Consider the following 21,476-nt stretch of genomic DNA (forward strand, 5'->3'; position numbering starts at 1 on the left):
TGAATCTATGAGATGGGGAAGAGGCCAACCTAGCCAAAGCAGAGTATCCATGTGTGGAAATAAACAAAGTCCACCAAAATGAGAACAAACAGAAATTAATTATTCAGAGCTTGCTACATACAGCATGGGAGACAACCTCCATCACTCATCTTTGGCAGGAACTCGAATGCTGTAAGGGAAGTGGGAAATTTTATAGTCCAAAAAAATGAGGAGGCTTCAGGTATGTTCTGATTGGAGATTTTTTTCTTTTTTTTTTTTAAATTGCAGTATAGTTGATTTACAATATTATATAATCTTCAGGTGTACAATGTAGTGATTCACAATTTTTAAAGGTTATACTCTGTTTAGAGTTATTAAATTTGGCTCTATTCCCTGTACTGTACAATGTATCCTTGTGATTGGTGGTTCTTGACATATGGAAGCTTGAGGTATGCTAATGATAAATGGAATAGCTTATGTGATTAATTTGGGGAGGATACTCTTCTTCCTCTGGTTGGTCCTGAATTAGAAATGGAAGTAAAAATAGAAAAGTTGGCAATCATTGACCAAACCCTGATGATTCTGATTGCTGCAGGCTTTGTGGTTTGGCTTCCTGGGCTTCCTACGTGATTCTGCATATAGTAGTGGCATATAGGATCTGGCCACTGTCCACATGTATATCCAGTCTCTTTATTGTGAATTATTGAAAAATAAGTTTGGAGAGAAATGAAAGTTCTTAAGAATCAAAGGAAGTTCAGTTAAAATTAATTTCTTACCTCTCATTCTTTTTTTCTAGCTAACCATAATGTTATCATATAAGCAAAGAAACTTTGGTTTTTAAAATTGTGAAAGACTTGGACGATACTTTGTGAGAGCAGGATGAAGAAAGACTAATGTAACTTTATAATTTATGTAATTTAAGAAAATTCTCTCATGACATTTGTTTAACCTAAAGGTCTAGGGGCCTTTTATCTATTTCTCACTGCTCTAACTCTACTGCTTAATATAGAATTAAAAATGAATACCTGCCATCTGCTTAAATGTCTTCCCTCTATTGACCAGCAATTTCATTGTCATTAGAACACTACCAGACTAGCCATTCTTCCAAATCTCTCTCCTAAAAGGTTTGAGTCATTACTCAATGAAGTATAGTTCATCAGAGTTAACATCAGGACTTATTTTATCTTTAGATGATTTAAAGCTGTCTTCTTATTCCTTCTGTTTTCCTGTGGATGTCAGGCTTTTGAAAACTTCTATCTCTATGTCTCCACAAAAGATAAACAAAAAATTCCAAAAGTTGTGCTTCCTTAGGCAGCACAGAGACTAAAATTACACAGAGAAGTTTAGCATGGCCCCTGCACGAGGATGACATGCAAATTCCTGAAGCGTTCTATATTTAAAAAAAAAAAAAAAAAAAGATTGATTAGCAGTTACATTGTGACAGGTCCCATATAGAAAACCTAAAATCTACAAACAGTTTTCATAGAAGAGGGCAAGAGAATTTTTTTAAAAATCCAAAAGCTTAAATCAAATGTTTGATAGAGGCTAACATTTAAAGTACTAGAGTAAATCCAATCTTTGGGTTATCTGAAAATTTCATTTTTCTAAGTCATGTTTCTCCAAAACAGATGATCACGTACTTCCTATACTCAAAAATAAGCTTTTCAAAGCAGAAAATAAAAAATAATACAGAATATCAATGTACATTTTTTCTGGCACATTAGAAATGATCACGATAAAATTCTTAAAATTTTTTATTATCCTGATTTGTTCCTTGAAGAATATAAAAACCTAAAGAAAAATGCCTTTAAAGAACTCACATGATATAGTTTCCAAATTCAGATTTTACTTAGTTATGTTTCTCATAGTTATATATTTGGCAAGAAAAGAATGTTTATATTTCTGTCTTAATTAGACATAACTGTGTCCTATTCAGTACTGAGGAGAATGAGACAGGTTGTTGGCTAGAAACAGAGTCTGGGGAAACTGATTCATCTACAGAAGGTCAGAACTCAGGGAAGAAAACCAGGTGTGGAGGGCTTCTGCTAAGAAGTAAGTCACATTTTGCTGTGGTTCAGGTCAGCAGAGGATACTGGTGGTGGAAGAAATAACATTAATCTTGTAGACAAAACACAGCAGGTCATGATGTTCCAGAGCTGAGCATATTCTAATTTAAACAAGGAAATTATTGACGTTCCAAAGAATCTGGTCAACCAAAGCAAAATTCTAGGTCATGTTTTAAATGTGGGTAAATGTAGAGGTCAAGAACACAATGTACAGATTTTTTGGTTTTGGTTTTGGTTTGCTTTGTCTAAAACAAAACAAAACAAAAAGTTTTGTTAAATACCTGTTGGAAATCAAATTGGATTGCAAAATAGCCAGCACTACTTGGGGTTCTTCAGCCCAGAGAGCTAGGGTGAAGGGTAACTTCAAGAGCAGTGTCAAACTTGAGTACTGAATAGAGAGCTTAAATCTGAACCCAGGTTTTGAAATGAAGGCACGATTATTAAAAATAAGAAATATTTGGTTTAGAGGGTCACTAGTGGCATGTCAAAAGCAGGATCAGGGAGATGTCTGCTCTGAGTACAGATGATAAGAAGGGTTATTCTCCATAGAGATTATCAAATGAATAACAAAACTAAAAGTTAAGTCTGATTGTATTACCACCATGCACTGGCGATGTGAGTGACACACTTCTTCTTGCTGGGGCTGATAACTCTTATTGCTAATTCCCCTCACATCTTTTGTATGTCTAGAGTTCATCTCTTATAAACACTAGATCTCAGAAAAAGTTATTCTAAATCCCATTGGAATGAGAGAACTGAAGCACCTTACATAGTTCCTCATTTGATATGCTTTACTTTGGATATAGGAAGAATATAGCTTTCAAGATCTTGAGCAATGAAAGGCTAAAGATAGAATGACCATGACACTCTTTTAAAGGTTAAAGGGAAACCAAGGAAAAAAATCTTCTTGATAAATTTTTTTTTAAGTAATTGAACAATAAACATGTGTTGTGTCAAGCAGCTGCAATTTGGAGATTGTTTCTTACAGCAGTTAATGATTCAACTTAGATTAATACATTCTTGAGAATTGTAAATGGAAGTCGTTTTGCCAAAAATGAATAATGTTTTTTGTTTACTTTGTGTATATGTGTATTTGTGTATGCTGGTGAAGGAGTAATAAATGTTTACTGTGTGCCCTGTGGCTTTTGAACCAAATAGAGAAAACTTGACACATTACCAAATTCCATCAATAATTCCAGATGTTCCCAGCAGTTCCTCTGTAGTTGATTTTGTTGTTGTTTGTGTTTTTAATGTGAATAAGGGAGAGATTGACTCAATTATTTTTTAAGATACAGCACAGAATAATGGTTGAGATTACAGGTTCTGAAAACATCCTGCCTACAGTTGAATCCTGGCTGAGCTAGCATACAAGACCAGTGTTGTCTAAACTCAAGGCCCATCTTCGTTCCACATTTCTTCTCCCTTCAAATATAAAATTCTAGTTAGGAGAACTGCAGGAACACCCAAATGTAAAGTAAATACATATTTTTCAGCAGAGAGATAATGGGATAAACCAATTATAAATAGTAATGTCTTCTGAAAGAACGAAACTTTTTTATGTTGCTCAGGTTCAGTGATTATTACAAATGAAATCAGTTCAAATATGATGATACATAGTTGCAGGACTGCTATAAACACTTTAGACTTCACAATTTCCTGTTAAAATTCATCTGATTTTCATTTCAAAACTCTTACAAATACATAGCTGAGTGAATCAGTCAGTTCTTGAGTATCACTGTGGAATTCAATAGTACATTTGCAATTATATCAATGCAAATTGCCTGAAAAATAATTTTTTTTCCTAAGGAAAGTATGGACTATTCTTGTGGTTTCTTAATATTTATATAAACATGTGCACATATGTATATGCCTTGATATCTCTATTGAAAATGTCAATCAAACTATTTTGCACGTTTAAAAATTGTCATTTTATATTAATGAAAAATTGATGATTGACAATCATTTTATTGTCCAGTTGTAAACTACCTGACAAGAAGCATTTGAAGGAGAGAAAGATCAATATATTTTACATTTTTCTGATATATATTTCATATTCTTCTATGTTATCGAAAGTTTGCCAATGATAGCAAATAAATTAGGAAAGAACTAACGGGCGATTAAGTTTCATATTTTGTTCCAACCAATCTAATAGTGCTAGCTTCTTTAATTCCTTTCAATCAGAATTTCAACAACACATTGTGATTGTTCTTATTATTAACATAATACCAAATCAATCTGTAGAGCTCAATGTTTTTATTACAACTTTGGATTATAGAGAATAGATCAGAATATATAAAATGTAACTCCTTCACTCCTTTACAAGAGAAGTTTTGATTAGTTTTCAACCAAAATGTCAATTGAGAGGTGAGTTTTGCTTCTCTATTACTTAAATTCCAAATACAGAATTAAGATTAACTTCTCTCTGTCCTAGTTAACCTAATGATCTCAAAATCATTTAAAGATTATCACTTAAGAGGAGTAAGAAACCAATAAACTAAAATGAATTGTTTCTAGTTGTTATTCAAAATTCAGTGTTCAACCAACCATCTGAACAGGAGGCTGAAGAGTGGAAACAACAAAAAAATTCAAAATAAGATGTTGTTAATTTTGACCTACTGGTTTATCCATTAGGGACTGCAGGCACAGTGCCCATGATAATTTTAGGGCCCCGCAGAAATGATTCAACTTTAATTTCTTTTAAAATCAAAAGAAAAACTAAATAGTATAATAATAATGGAAATATAATAGTAATTTAAACCTGGGTTATATTCATTGTATTTATCATACAATATAATTGTAAAATATAATTTTTAATATTTTTTATTGAGGAAGGGGCCTATGTAGGCAAAAATGCCTAGTTTCATAATAAATACTCATAACTGAGCCCTTCCATTGGTTAAAAATGTTAAGCAATTGTTTGAAATAAGGAATAACTAATTAAAGTTAAATGAATTTGAGATACCTTTATAAAGTACTGGTTGGCCAATACTGAGCTATAAAAATTTAACTATCTGAAGATTTAATTTATACTAGTCAACTTAATGTAAATCATTCTTGTAATTATACTAAAGAAACCTGAATTCATTTAAAGTGGTATTAAAGTGTTCAGAAATGGTCTTTGATAGTCCTGAAATCAAATTCTTAGGCTGCATATTCTATCACTGGAAAAGGCAAAAGCAAATAAAATAAGATAGTGCTAAACAAAACATTGTTTTCTAATTTATGCCTCATAAACACTCATGTCTGTGTGAGAGTATTTATTAGAACATAATGTTGAAATGTTGCAGTCTATCTTAAGGAAACCTTTTAGTGCAATATCAACAAATAAATATTAAATTATAAGTGTAGATTAATGACAAGAAATGATCATAAATAAAAGTGTGATAGTAGTAGGCAAGAAATAATTCAGGCAGATTTAAACAGCCATTCTAAAAAGAACTTTTTTAGTACAGCCTTGAAAAAAGCTTTCAAAACCAAACATTCAACTATCATTTATTAAATACTATATATTGGTTAGCTATAATTCCAACTAAAGGATAAAAAACTGCTCTAATAAGAGATGTCTCATTCATCTTGGAAAAGTCTTGACTAAGTATATTGAGATCTTCACCTTTTTCAGTTAACTTAGAAAAAGCTATCAAATTGTCAGTTCTGTGTACTAGCACTACTGAGACAGGAGGGAAGGGGGCAGGGCACAATCATTGAAGGAATGACACAGCAATTGAGGACAGGACAAATTAGTAGAACTAAAATGGTGAAAGATTCCACTTCCAGTTGACTGAGCCTCATGGCACACCCACAGGTGCCATAAGAGTCCCTAGGCTGACCATGAAAGGTCAAAAAGTAGGTGTGGGGGACCCAGTTCCTGGAAATCCCTGCCCTTTCCCCAACATAGTTGGAATAATCCCCCTACTCATTAGCATATGCAGTTACCAAGCCTGTAAAGACTAACAACCCCACACCTCATGGTTGCTCTTCCTCTTGCCTTCTGAGATGGCCCACACTCTGTCTGTGGAGCGTGTATCTACTTTTACTTTCAACAAGCCACACCTCTCGGCTTCTCTCTTTCTTGTCTTTTGAGATGACCTGCATTCTGCCTATGGAGTGTGTATCTCTCTAAATAAACTTGCTTACACTTTACTATTCCTTATTCTTGAATTCTTTCCTGTGCAAGGCAAGAACCTATTCTCTGGTAACACTACAAAGCCTAATGATATTTTTAATTCATAAATATTAATAATAATAAGGAAATCGCTAAATTAGGTAAATAAAGTCTCCCTTTCCACATTATAAACTCATCAATTTTACATTTTAAATACACCATTAAGGCTATTAACACAAAGATCTGATATATGTTTAATAACTGAAATGATTTAGGTTTTGCTGTTGGGAGTATATATCATTGTAATCCATTCAAGTTCAAAAATGTTGTAATTTTGATGAGAGATGGTAGTTTTCTGACAATTCAATTACCTTGTATGCTTGGCTATTTCGTTTTCACCAAGAAAATTTGAAGATTTAAAAGGGAAGTAGGGAAAGAAATTAGTAAAATTAAATGTAATTTAAATAAATTGCCCGAATGCTTACTGCATATTAATGCCTACTACCAGAGACCTGACAGTTTATGCTGTTGTCATGACTATATTTCAAAACAATTATTGGGGAGATTGTTTGGACCAAATAAAGACAGGAGTCTTAAAGTGTGTATTGGTAGCAGTAATGAAGAATAAAATAAACTTGATAGAGATAGTGGAAGTATAATTTTAAAAATCTTTGAGTGAATTGATAAGATTTGGAGGTAAGGATAAAAGGCAGACTCAACACGGACTAGCAAATTTTTTACTTAATTAAGAGGTGATTGTGCTACTAACTAATATAGTAATTACAAAATGCAGATACATACTGTGTGGGATGGTAAGGCATGATATGTTCTGCATTCATATTTTAAGGCTGGTACATATGCAGTAATTAGTTGGCTCTATCAGTTTACAACTAATTCAGGGGGAAAATAGTGGTTAAAAAATGATATATAGATATTTCTTGCAACTATGGATGTGAATTAAACCATACATATGGAAATGAGAAGTGGAGGGGGACACCAACATTTGGAACAAAAAAATAAGAGGAATCTATAAATGAAATTATAAATGTGCTACTGGGGAGTTGGACTGAATGCCAACTACCTCAAAAAAGGAGTTTTCAGAAGAATGAAATTTTGTCAAAAATTATAAAAATGAAAGGCAACCATTTGATTTTGTAAGAAACAGAGCAAGGATGACCTTTGCTACAGCAATTTTGTGAAGTGTTAGAGCAAAAACTAGATTGCAGTGGGTTGAGGAACTTACGGGAAAAGAGAAAGGAACACAAAAGGTCAAAAAAGCTTTTAATAGAATTCATTTTCCATATTTTATTTCTTCCCTCTGTATTACCCTTTAAAGGGAAAAAAAGATGCACTCAAAGGCTCATGGTTGGAGAGAGGAATAAGAGAGATCAAAATATGGTTAAACGCTGATGGGAAAGAGCCATTAGAAAAGAAAAGTTGAAAATAGAGTGAAAAATTGATCAGTTGGTTTACTGGAGGTCTATGTGTCCACAGTATAAGGAGAGATGTCATTTTAGACAGGAGTTTATTCTATATTTTCCCTTTTGACAGTGGGGAGTAGACAAAGAGGATTGTGTAGATGGAAGTAGTGGGATAAAATATTAAGGGACTTTCACCTGCTGATGAGTACAATGATAATACAAACATTAAATATTTATATGGCACTTGTGTACCCATCATGATTCTGATTTATATATACAATATACATATATATCTTATATAGATAGATAAACTCATTTTTTATAGGAGGTAAATGAAATTCTCTCTTCAGAATTATATTGCTTATGTACAAAAGTATAATTAGAGGTAGAAGCAGAATATGGGATAAAGACTAGAAAAAACAAGAGACAATATGAAGTCATCAATACAGAAGATTACTAGACAGTATTGAGTGCCTAGTCAGATTTGGCAGCAGGAACCCATAAGGGCACAAATTTGAGTGGTCAGGAGATTTTCCTCAGTCTTGTTCAGGAGATCCTGTAAGAAAGGGGAGAAGGTGGAATGTGAGAATTACCTCAATGAAGGGTTCCAGGGACTTGTGACAGAAGTATCAGGGGACAAAAAGAAGTGGAGTCAGAAGTGTCCTGGCAGATTGGAAGAAAGAATGGATCTCAATGAAGTCAAATAAAAGACGAATTGGGAAAATCAGAGGAAGATTGGAGAATGAGGTTGTAGTCCTAGCCTAGATATTTTCATTTAAAACTTCAGTTTTGGAGGAGTGGAGAACAAATATGTGGCTATAGGAGTGAATATTAAAGTAGATATGAAATGTAGATCCTTGGAGCTAAGAAGGTCAGGACTGTGAAATAAGTCATGCTCCAAGATTTGCAGTTACCCCAGATTATGAAAGACCTTGGAGTCAAGAGGAGGACTACTGGTCAGATGCTCTGAATTGGTTTATAAACTATGGGAGCAGGTAGGGTAGAAGCCTAAGTGTGAGAGAGAGTGAAGAAATTAAGGGATGGCTTAATTTGGTAATGAATCTACTAATTTTTGAGTTCAGGAAAACTTTGAAAAAAGCTTGTTTCACACAGTGAAAAATAAGTCATTTATTACTTCTTGTCTCTTTTCAGTGTCCAAATTATTCAATGAAAAGTCCTTGCCTTGCCATCTCTCTTTCTCTTAGCAAAAGTCAGCTGCACATAGAATAATAATGAAAACAGCAAATTGAAAATTATTTACTATCTTTCAGGTATCATTTTAAGGATTTTATATATATTAACCCAATTTAATTTCACTATAACCTTATGATGTAGATACCGCTATTATTCCCAATTTACAGATTTTTTAAAAATGGAGGCACAGAGAAGTTAAGTAAACTTGTCTATAATTTCAGAAATAAAAGTAGTCGATCTCTCATTTGAATAAGCCTACAAACTTCATCTAAGATCATCAGTGGATCCTAGTTAGGTGAGCCTAGCAAGAGAAGAAAGATTGCCAGACCTCTGCCTCACTAATAGTAGATTTAGTCTTACTCTCTGGGATAATCACCAAAACTTTCTCCCCTTTTCCACCATGACATTCCAGTCATTAAGGTCTGGCCTCAGTTTCCCAGTCAGCACTTCAACTTTTTCAGCAAGGTGAGTCTGTGCCCTAAATGGCAGTGAATTTTGTCCCCCTAGTTCATGCCAACTTTCTATCTCCAGAGTGTATTTATTATTCCAAACCCAGCTGAAGTTCTGAGTGTGGTTGTCCCTTGATCACATGCCTTGGTTTCTAGGAACTATGACGATTTTCATTGCCTGAAATCTTTATGGCCTTGATTTGACCAAAAGATCGGAAAGCATTGATAATAAGACACTCTACCTAACAGGCTGCTTGTCATACTCTTCATAGTGTATAGGGTGTTGCAGACAAAGAAAAATTCTCAAAGGATATCATATTAGTTTCAAATACATTAACCAAACAGCACATTTTGAGCAAGGGTTCCCCTTTAACTGGTTTTTATTTTTTTCAGCATTTTTAATAAAAGTTTTCTCATCTGTATATTGAAGTCATCATTCAAACGAATTAAATACCTCAAAATCACCCCTTTTGTTCCGCACAAACTGCAAAGCCAGCAAGAAAGCACATTGCACTGAGAGTGACAGTCCTATTGTTTACACCAGTAATAGAATATATTTTACATGAGAAAGAACAATATCAAAGGGGGCAGTAAGTGGTAGATCTCTGAAATGAAATTAAAGCCAAAACAGAATAGATGTCTTTTCTTTCCCTTCTGGGAGGCACCAGCCTTCTCATATTGAATGTTAAAGGTTATGTAAACAATGAAATGGAAAGCAAAAGCAAGATATCCTCAGTTAGGTGTTTCTCATCAGACATCAATGAACTGCGTTATTTTAACATTAATTTTTTTTCAATAAAAACATACCTTACCCATGGGAAATGAGAGAAGTCATCATAGAGTTTTTAACGCCTTGTGATATCTGTAGTGATAAACAAACAAAAAAAAAAGGTAAGTCAACAGTTTAGAATGAAAAAAGATAATCTAGGTAAACCAGATCAGAAAGATAAACTGTCTAGGTCAAATAAGGCATTTACTTAGCACATCTCTTTATTTAGTTATTTTCTCAAAGATAAGCCAGAAAGAGTTCAGCAAATTGTAATTTTTTACAGGATTAGTACATTCAGCTCTCAGTCAGCAGCTTCCAGGAATGAACTGACCTGATATTTTTCCTTGCTGCCTTATCTGTCTGAGTTTATAGACCACTGTAAACCCCCTCTGATACATTCAGACAATTCACAAAAAGATAAAGGATCAGAGATCAAATATGGCTTGCCATGGGGAGCCAACCAGGTCACAGAGGGCATCTGTCTTTTGCTGGCAAAGATTTTGTGTTTGTGAACATAAATTTATACTAAAGTTTACCAAAACACATATTCCAAGACACCCTATTATTTGGAGGGTAAGTATAGCTCTGTACTGTCTAAATTGGAGAAACTTTGCATGGTTTATAAGGAAGAAATTCAGAACACCAGACCATTAACAGATCACTGAAATATCTTTTCCTGCAGTGCAAATGTTTAGGGGAACTACTTAGGATGATGTAATATTTTAAACATCAATAATAATGTTTTTCAAATATACAGTCATTAGGACTAAGTGAACCTATGATTTGGCATCTTTTAATTTTAATAGTAATGTAGGGAAAAAAACAATAAATAAATGAAAAAATTCAGTAATGACCCCCTGTGCTCTGTTCACCCAACAGAATCAAAGTGCTGTTGTTCACAAAAATAACAGTTCAAATATGTGGTATTTTTAAAGGATTAATGACAAATAGGGAGAGGTTGATGGCCTAAGGCGGTGTTGAGGACAGTTAGCTTCAGATGGTCATTAATCCCCAGGAAATGTTTTGTGCTTGTTACTGCCTCTAAATATCGAAATGGGAAATAATGCAGTGATGTGAGTTCTTTTCATTGCAAAATTGATAGTTATAATGGCAATTACAAAATTCCTATGAAGGTCTAGTTATGTTCACTTACTTAAATGGGTTAATTACCTAATTTTTCTCATGCTACTCATAAAATATATACAAAACATGAAAAATCAGTAAGCGCTAAAGTTCTGCTTGGCTGTTTGTGGAATATAAATAATAATAGGGATAAAGTAAGTGGAGGCTTACTGAACATTTCATAAATTGTGATTATATCTAAATGTTGACAACTCTCAGTTGTACAATCTTGGGCAGATTACTCCTTGAATTTAGTGTCTTCAACCATATAATGGCATAAATACTAAATAAAGATAATATAGGAAGATTGCACAGATTTACTAGGTCTGTATATATAGTCTTTAGCTGAGAACATCCCCATATTTAGGACTCAGTAAATATTATCTCAGTCCCTTTAGTTCCCTAATCACTTGGAATTTAACTGTGTATCTAGGTGCAACGAGCGAAATGATAGCAAATGTTTTCACTGTCCTGCAAGAGACCTCAACATATATCAAAATGTACTCCAAGAGGAAAAAAGTCTCTCTAAATGTTTAAAACCAAAAAAAAGCAGCATTTTGTAGCCATGAAAGTTTATGAATTAGACTATTAAATATTATGCATCTATCAATCTGTCATCTGTCTACCACCTGCTATATTCACAATGCATAGGAGCATATTAAATAATGTGAGATATACTGTAATAAAACATCTATTTAATTTTTAGAGTTGCTCCCTATGAAACACTTATGAACATCCTTTGAGGAAGCTTTTGAGGAATGGGCCTTGAGAAATACAGGCTTACAATTCTCTGAAGAGTTAGTTGAGAGTATATATCCTATTAATAAAAATTCTCTTGAAATATACAAGATCTAAAGCCTGTTTGTGTACATTGTCACATTGAATCAAAATGAACATATGAAAGGATCATTTGGGATTGAATTATAACAGCAACAGAGAGTCTGAGCAGCTGGAGAAGACTCCATGAAGGAGACCACAGGGGGCCTCAAAGTCCACACAGGGTTTGAAAAAGTTATCAAGCATCATTGCTTGAGACAATACAAAGGGAAAGGCTCAAGGCATGGTAACATGGCCAGATGTCTAAAAGAGTTATATCAGAAGCAAAATCTGTTAGAACTCTCTGACCTCTGTCTTTCATGGTAGGGTTTCAACTTACTCTCTAGAATATCTCAGAATGCTTGGATCCCCAGCTCTTGGGCAAAATAAAACTTGCTTGTTTTAACATATAGATATATACTGTGCCTTTTACTGTCCAAAATTTATTCAGGAGAAATGCATGATTTGGGGGCGATTTCTGCACTCTTTTGACTGAGAAAATTATCTTTCATTAAGAATGCTACCCACACAATACAGCTACTAACTTAGTAAGATTCATTCTTGAAACCTCATGTTGAGACTACATTAGAAATTTAGGGCTTTGATCATGAAAACTTCCACAGTAGCTCTTTCCTTCTTACATTTCTCAACTCTTCCTTACTGCTCCCTGCCCCAGACACACACACACACATACACACACACACACACACACACACACACACACACACACACTAACCCTTGGGCGGTTTCCCTAAGCCATTGGAAATAAGTTGATATATTAGTTTAGGGTCCAATTTCAAATATACTCCAAAAAATTAGAAAAGAAATATGACAATATTCACAAGGTGATACTCTTTATTATTTTCCCTATGAGATATACTTAATGGGGCTATGGTCTTGGCAAAGGTAAGGAATCACTGAAAGGTCATTATAAGGATTCCTTGCAGGAATTTCTATGAATTATTTGGCAAACTGTGAAAGAAGAGATGTCCACGCAATATAGACATCTGCCTTACATGGGCTAAAGTTCAGTTCACAATTACAATACCATGTTTTAGCTTGCATAGTATCTAAGTTCATGTAAGACAACTCTCAAAGGTAGTTCCAGCAAAGAATGGATAACACAAGATTAGGTATGGAGAAGGGGTAGACAACTCATTTCTTTTGCTCAACCAGGATATTCAATTAAAAAGATGTTTTAATACCAGCCCGGTGTGGTTCCAGCACAACTTCATTTTTTACACTTTAGATAGATTTATCACTTTTCTAGAAACTTCTAAAGCAAATACCTGAATTCTAGGACCAGAAATTATAAAAGAGGAAAACAATGAGTTGGTTTCATTGTAATGAAAATATTGAGTGTCTTGACCAAGATATCTTTTTTCTTTTTTTAATTCCACTATCATGTAAAACACAAATCTTTTGAATCACTATTGAAAAACAGTTGTTCATGCTGTTTAAATGAATCCTGCTATTCTGGCATCTCTAGAATTTTAAATAGCATCCCTGATCCAAAGATAAGAAGTAAATTTATTCTAATGCTGGTCCTTTGACTGTAGATACAATACACGGGCAGTCTTTGACAATAAAACCATCTCCTTGGCCCCTATAATCATTACTGTCATCACATGGGCATCCTCTGTTATACTGGACATGTATTTCCAAGATTCCATAATTTAGTAGAAATATCATGTAAACTAAATTTCTCCCCTTCTAAAGGCTATAATTTCATAAAACATCCAGCCAGGCAAGAACAGTGACTCATCCTAAGGATAAGAAGCATAACTCTCCACTTGGAGAAAAAATAAATTTCAAGTCTAATATCTTACCATGTGTGGTCCTCTGTGCCCAAACCCAGAGGGATCTTTAATTCAGATCTTCAGTAGAGCCTACTTACGTAGACATATTTGTTTGTAATGCCCAGTTTTGGAATGAAGCTCTATGAGACAGATCCTAGGGCCTCCAAAAATCGCTTTTCCTTGATTTGCTGGGTGTAAATGGCCCTGGGATGAGAACTGCAAGAGCTCTTGGCATTTAAAGATTTCATCCAAATCCCTGCAGAGAGACTTGACCCAACCTTAATGTGGCTTCCAGCAGCATAGAGCCACGTCCCTGAGATGACCAACTGCCCTTTTGGGTTTTTGTCTGGAAAAGCCCAGAACTGTCAAATGAATTTGCTGTTTGTTCCAGCCAACACCTGACAATCACCCTTCTTCCACCCTTTCTTAGAGCATTTACTGAAACAGCTCTCAGTTGTGAACCCTTCCTCTGTCCTTTTGAGATGTATACGTATCTCCTACAAATCCGGAATAATCCCCTCAAGAACCTGAAAGTCATCCCTTGCAAATGCAGTCGTCAGGAAGGATATGGATGCTGTCTCTTCCCAGTCTTTGTGGGCTGGTAGACTTCCAATTTCAATATTGCCAGCTAAGTAGACCCAGTTGGCCTAACTGATTTACACCGACCAACCCTTTTCATTTTACACTTCCCTGACTACTGGAGCTCTTACTCCCTCCCCTTCCCAGTTCCTCATTCTCCCTTTAAAATGCCAAGTCACCTCTGTGCAAATCAGAACAGAGCTCAGCTCTTCCCGCTACTGTCAGCAGTGAATGAGTAAAATCTCTTTTCACTGCTTTAATTAGTGTCTGGATTTTGCTTTTTAATGTTTGAAAGTTCTACCACATTATGGAAAAGTTCATTAACTAGACATATTAGCCTACTCTAGTGCCAAGAACTATTCATGGAAATCAGGCCTATGGAAGACATTGACAACCCTACTATTTACTCCTGACCTAGTTCCTTAATTTTCAAAAGAGATTTCTCTAGGCCTGAGATCATATATTATCTTGGTGGCAGCAAATAGCCTCTTGAAAGCCAGGTTTTTGATATAGCAAAAGGGACCTCATCATGATACTAAAAAAATTTTTTTTAAATAAAAAAAAACTACTATTGCCTGAACTTATTGGACTTACCAGTATTCCTCAAGTTTTCTGCTAGGTCTCAAAGTGATACTCATATATCTACATCAAAAATCCTTTTTTTCCTGGGTACCTAATCCAGTCAATTAGAGAGAATGAACTACCAGTTTCTAGAGCACGGGACGTGATTCCTTGGAAAAATGGGAGTACCCTTCCACCTGCTATTTAATTGAACTTAACTCCATCTGCACATTCACCCAAAACAAGCCTTTTCTTCCTACGGCTTTCACCTCCCCCTGTCAATACCAACCATTATTCTTGTAAGTTATAACTAACCTTCTGAATTCTACACCACCAGGCTGAACTTAGGTCACTCACTCACCAACTGGACAAGCTCAAAGGATCTCCAGCTGATGATATTCCAAAGAAGTTCTCCAGCAATCACAGGACTTTCTTTGACTTTATCTGCCATTTCAGCCAGTCACTCCATTAAGAAACCATATAGCATTTGTATTTAATCCATTCACAACTATCTATAAAAGTGACCTTGTAAGTGGGAGGAATATTCATTTGTGGAATGGACCTAGAAAAAGAAATATTGGCGGCCTCCAAACTCTACTTGGTGATTTTTCATTTAGTATATAACTTGAAATTATTATCTAATATAATAGAAGAGTAGGAAAAAGAAGAGAACAATTAATCAAAAAGAATACTGCTTCACAAACCAACTGCAGAGTTTGCTCACCTAATGCCAAAAGGATTAATCAAAGGAAGGATTTCATGGGTAAATTGCCACCTGCATAAATTAGATCCTAGGCTCAATCTCAGAAAATTCCTACAATATCTTTTCCATTTGACTCCTTGATTGCTACACTTATTTAACTATCTTTTTCATACTCCTATTCACAGATGCTGCAGCCCAAGTACACTCTAATCACCAGATTTTATATTTGACTCCCCTTGGTCTCTCCATTTTTCCTACTTTAGCTTATCAGTCAACTTTCTGCATCCTTTTCAAACTCCAGATTTCACAGCGTTTTACTTTTGTTGTTTTTATTACTGTTTGTTCTGAATATTTAGACTCCAGTTTTGCCTGTTTCCTCATTCTGCCAAGACCATTTACGGTTGGAAAACAACATGACTTAGTTAAAAAGTAATAATTTGAGGACACCTACAACTATTGAGAAAACATGGTAGGTAAATTGTTTGTGACCAATTATATTTTTAGTAGATATGTGTGATTGAAGCAGTTTTTTCAAAATTGGAGATTGTTTGACTTACTTTCATTGGTATAGACTTGACTTCACAATTTGTGGAAGGGAAGAGACATTTTAAAAATACCCAGAGAGGACCTTTTGAAACAGCCATGCGCATTCTTAAGCTGTCGTCTCTTAGCTTTGATTCCACTGTTCTGCAGTCTGCTTTATAATGCTAGGCCTGCGACTCTGAAAATGACATGTGTCCTTTGCCATCTGATCCCCTTCTAGAGTCTGCAAAGAGGAGATATGAGAGGGTGACTGGAAAGGTCTTTCCCATTTTCTTCCTCTTTCTTGTTGTTGCTTTCCTGCTCCTGTCAGGTGTCACCCAGGCAGCGGGCACAGGCTTGTGTCCAAGTAGCCACAGCTGATTCCAGTGAGCAGTCTTTCCAACACTTGCAGACCCAACATCACTGGGCCCTCTCTGAGACACCAACACCACCTTGTGTTGTTCCTCCTCTAAGTCTGGGGGTGGGCAGCCAATAGGGTCCCTCCTTTGATCTCAGCAGCAGGAGCTCCAGCTGAGCAATATACGTTCTTGTTTTTGCCTTTTCTCTTCCTGAATGCCTAGTGAACATCTTTTTTTTTTTTTTAATTAAATTCTGTGTTTTAAAGTAACTGGTATGTTTTCTGTTTCCTGACTGGATACAGATAAATAAAAAGTGATCTGTAGGAAGAAATATATTTTATATTGCTATTCTGTATATGTATACACACACACAAATGCTTCCTGAAACCATATTCACCCTCATTATGTGTGATAGTGTTTTCTGTTGTTTTTATTCTATATTCTTTTTTTTTGAAACTTCTACTAGAAATCTACTAGATTCATTTTACAATCTATTGTTAATTCTTAACCTGAAAATACTGATACACATGAAACACCAATGTGCATTCCGGCACTAATATCTTTGCCTACATAATGGCTTAAACCAGCTATTTTATTTGTATATATGGAATTTGATGGGAATTTGCTAATATTAAGTATGTTCAGGGGATTGGAAATAAAGCTTAAGTACAGACAAAAAAGTGGTGAAAAGTCAAGTTTTAAAATAAAACTAAAAGTAAAAACTCAAAGTAGACAAATAAATTCTATTGTGGTGATCTCGATTAACTGCCTAAATTTTGCCAGGGACATGCTAAAAATAGTGAGAGCAAAAGCATGATTCACACACACAGACACCCCACCCCCTACAATGATGGAGGAAGGGCAAATTTGCTTCCTCTGCTTGAACTGAGACATTCAGCTTCTTCTGCCCTCAAACATAAGCACTCCTGGTTCTCTGGCCTTCAGATTCAAGTCCCCCTAATTGTTAGGTCATCAGACTTGGACTGAACTACACTACCAACTTTCCTGGTTCTCTAGCATGCAGACGACAGATGATATGATTTCTTGATCTCCACAATTGCATGAGCCAATTCTTATAATAAATTATAATATATAAATAATAGTCTTATAATCCTTATAATAAATAAAAGAGACTGACATATCTATACATAACCTATTGGTTCTTTTTCTCCAGAAAATTCTGACTAGAATACATATCTAACCATATATAATTATCCTTCATGTTCAGTTCAGGTATTAGCTCTTCTAGAAAACATTCTCCAAAGTTTCTGGTTCAGTGAGGTACAATGGTCCCACAGTACATATAATTCTATGGATTTACGTCACAGTTTCCCTTGAACTTGCCTGTTTGGGCTGCCTGGCTCCTCATGATGCTGTAAGGACCTCAAGGATACTCGGCATACCAGACTTATCTGAATATCACCATTCCCTGGGCTGTTGCCTTGTTCATATGTTCAATATTTTTGGTGTTGAACTGAGTGCCCTGAGGAGAAATAATCAACAATTTGTGCTTCTCTGTGTTGTTAGTACTGTCAGAAGAGAACTCAAAGAGTGAGATAAATATAACCTTATTAACCACCACTCAATTTACTTCCACTATATATATTTTTTTTTCCTAAAATATTCCAAAAATGTGGTCCTTAAGAAAATTGGTTCAACACACAGGTCGTTCTGGCCCAGTTTTCCTGTCTCACACATTCAGTGTTCTCTTTCCCAACACTGTGCTGTGAACAGCCGGCATCGTGACAACACACCATTGACTGCAGCCAACGTGCCTCCTGACAGCCGTCTTCAAAAGAAAATGGAAATTGAAACTATTCCAAAAAACATCCATGACCTCACGAAGATTTATCAGTTCTCCTGGTGTACGTAGTAAATGAAAAATTATTCTCTTCCCACAAAAATTCTGTCTGACAGATGGTGTTTGGTTATTTGGGGAAAGCCGCCGTCCACTGAGTCTTTAAGGCGTTCCTTTAATAGTCCCATTGCAACATGTCCATAAATCGTTTGTTTCCTCTAAGAGAACACATCCAATAAATTCTTCCATAGTATAACTACAAAGAAACTGGCATCTTTTAGGGCTATGAAGATGAGACTGAAAAATCGACACGAAAGACTTCTGGAAGCCATCAATACTTTATAAATGGGTGTGCAAACAAAATCAAGTACGTTTCCTGTGGGATATTTCTTTATAATATCTCTGTATCTGTATGGCGCTAGCCATTTGAAATTGTTCTTGTTATTCAAACATCTCTGTTTTCCCAAGGTGTTTACAAGGTGCTCCTTGTAATTTTCAAATGCTAGCTGAGTTTTGTAGTTATCACAACCCTTAATTTCATATGAAAGCCAACTGAGATCGTCAGAGATAACTTCATCTAGGGAAGCAAAGGTCTATCAGAAAATTTGCCCCACAGAGATGATACCATTTTAGTAATAAATCCCAGGAGAGAGAAATCATGTGTCATTAAGGATACATTAAACAAGAATCAGGCTGTATGATCTGAAATTGAGATGATTACCAATAGGGAATATCATTTCAAATCATTACAGAATGATAGTGTTCAAGGGAAAGGATTGTGAGTTTTACAAAACCAAAGAATGCAGGCAGCAGAAATTTATACTTGCAGAAAAATAAATTTCGAGCATTTTTTTCTTTGATTTGTTGAACATGGTACACAATTTGTCTTTGCTAAGTAGATTAAAAGAAAAATTACTATACTGAATTAAAATACAAATTGAAATTAGTAGCTATGCATCAAGCATATATGTTAATGTTTTAAATAAGAAGTAAAATGAATGTAAATAAGCTAGACCATCTTGATAAATTTCATACACATTTAGACCTAGGTTAACATCAGAGGCTTTGAAACTAGGAATATAAATTGGTACAATACTTTTGGTGGGCAGTTCCTCAATATCTAACACTAAGGGTTTTTTGTTTATTTTTTAATTTTTAATTTATTTTAATTTTTACTTTTTAAATTGAAGTACAGTCAGTTACAATGTGTCAATTTCTGGAGTACAGCACAATGTCCTAGTCATGCATATACATACGTATATTTGTTTTCATATTCTTTTTCATTAAAGGTTATTACAAGATATAGAGCATACTTCCCTGTGGTATACAGAAGAAACCTGTTGTTTTTTTTTTTTAAATCTAGTTTTATATATAGTGGCTAACATTTGCAAATCTCAAACTCCCAAATTTATCCCTTTCTACCCCCTTTCCCCGGGTAACCATAAGATTGTTTACTATGAACACTAAGTTTTTTTATTTAGTTAGTTAGTTATTTAGTTACTTAGTTAGCTAGTTAGCTTGCAGCATGGGCTGTGACTATGTCAGGTTTAAGCCACATTTATTTTTTTAAAATAAACTTTGGTTTTGGAATAGTTCTATGTTTACAGAATAGTTGCAAAATACACCAGCAAGTCCACATGTATTTCATACAGAATCCTAGTTTCTCCTAATGTTATCACCTTACATTGCCATCACTCATGTGTCAACAAGAAGAAACTGACATTGATTTATTACTATTAATCAAACTGTAGGTTTAATTTGGATTTTACCTGTTTTCCCAGTAGTGTCCTATTTCTGTTCCAGGGTTCAGTCCAGGGAACCGCATTCCATTTAGTCATCATGTAGCCTTTATTCACCTCCAATTCTGTGTCAGATTTTGTACTTTTAGTATTTTGTAGTCTAGCTCTCCATTTGGGTTTGCCTGATTTTTTTTTTTTTTCTCATAATCCAGCTGGGATTATAGGGTTTTGGGAACAAGATCACAGAGGATTAGTGTCCTTGTCACCTCATATCATTGATTTCCCTTCTCCTTGGTGATCAGAAGCAATAAGAAGACTAAAGTATTTTGTACATTGTGAGACTCATGAGGGGTATTGTGGAACTTGGGGAGGGGCAATTTTAGTTGTCATCAAAATTCAGGGCACAAACAGCATCCAATGGGCAAGTGCCAGAAATTCTAGATTCTCAACAATCTGTAGGACCCTTCTGGATAAAGACATTATGCTACAGTCCACACCCATGTGAATGTCCCACCAGACACTCCTGTAGAAGGAAAACTTTTTTATAACTATCAGAGCCTAGAACCTAACTTTATTGTCCAAATAAAGAAAAAAAGATTTTTCATGGATTTAATATACTTCAAAATTTTCAAGGTACAACAATCATGAATATTAAGATAAGGTTATTTATTATTTTTAGGAATGTTATCAAGGTTTTGTCCATCAGTTTAGAAAATCATGCCACTAACTATAACATCACTTGTGGTATTTGATTTGCCAAACAGTGAATCTATGATAATATGCGTTTATAGCTATCACATTTATGTGATTCTGTGTGTAGGAACAACTGCATTTACTTGGTCTTTATTTTAAAATGTCAAAAAAAACCTGATAATAATATCCAGTTAAATATTATCTTACATTTCTTAAATTCAAACTTATTTCTTCTAAGTTGTTGCAAAATATCTGGCTGCCTCACTTTACCTTGAAGTGAAAATATTCCAAACATTGACTTACGGTGTGACGTCTTATTTTATTATTAATTACTTTCTTTTATTTTTCTTCCATAATTCAGTAAGAGCATTACACTGATCTTTCAAAATAACATGCATAGGTTGGCTATCATTTTGCATGAATGTCAGCATCATAAAGGAGTATTAAAATATATAATGTAAAGGGGGTTTTGTTCCTGATAAGATCAAGGGTTATGAAGTTATAGTAATATCCTCTCATGCTCTGTCCATCCCAATTAAACTCATTAAGGCTGACCAGCAAGTAGACCCCAGGCCCTCAAGTTCAGCTCTCATAATCAGTCATTTCAGTAGTACGCATGAAAAGTAAGGTGATTCTAGATAATGTGCCTCAGACATTTTCATGAGTTAGTTGCTAATAGCACTCCCTTTGTTCTCAAAAGTTCCCCAGGTTGGATGATAAATTATTTGTTCTCACTAGCAGGTAGAGGATGTGAGGCATGCCTGCCAGTGATTTACTCATTCTGGCCAGCCGTCAGTGTACTGGG

General features: G+C 34.9%; 1 pseudogene; it reads left to right on the plus strand.

The window, feature by feature from the left end:
* Window positions 1-1,278: 1,278 nt before the first annotated feature.
* LOC123613743 (U6 spliceosomal RNA) lies at window positions 1,279-1,379 on the plus strand (annotated as a pseudogene).
* Window positions 1,380-21,476: the final 20,097 nt, after the last annotated feature.

The sequence above is a fragment of the Camelus bactrianus genome, chromosome 5 (genome assembly GCF_048773025.1).
Source record: "Camelus bactrianus isolate YW-2024 breed Bactrian camel chromosome 5, ASM4877302v1, whole genome shotgun sequence".
Lineage (NCBI taxonomy): Eukaryota > Metazoa > Chordata > Mammalia > Artiodactyla > Camelidae > Camelus > Camelus bactrianus.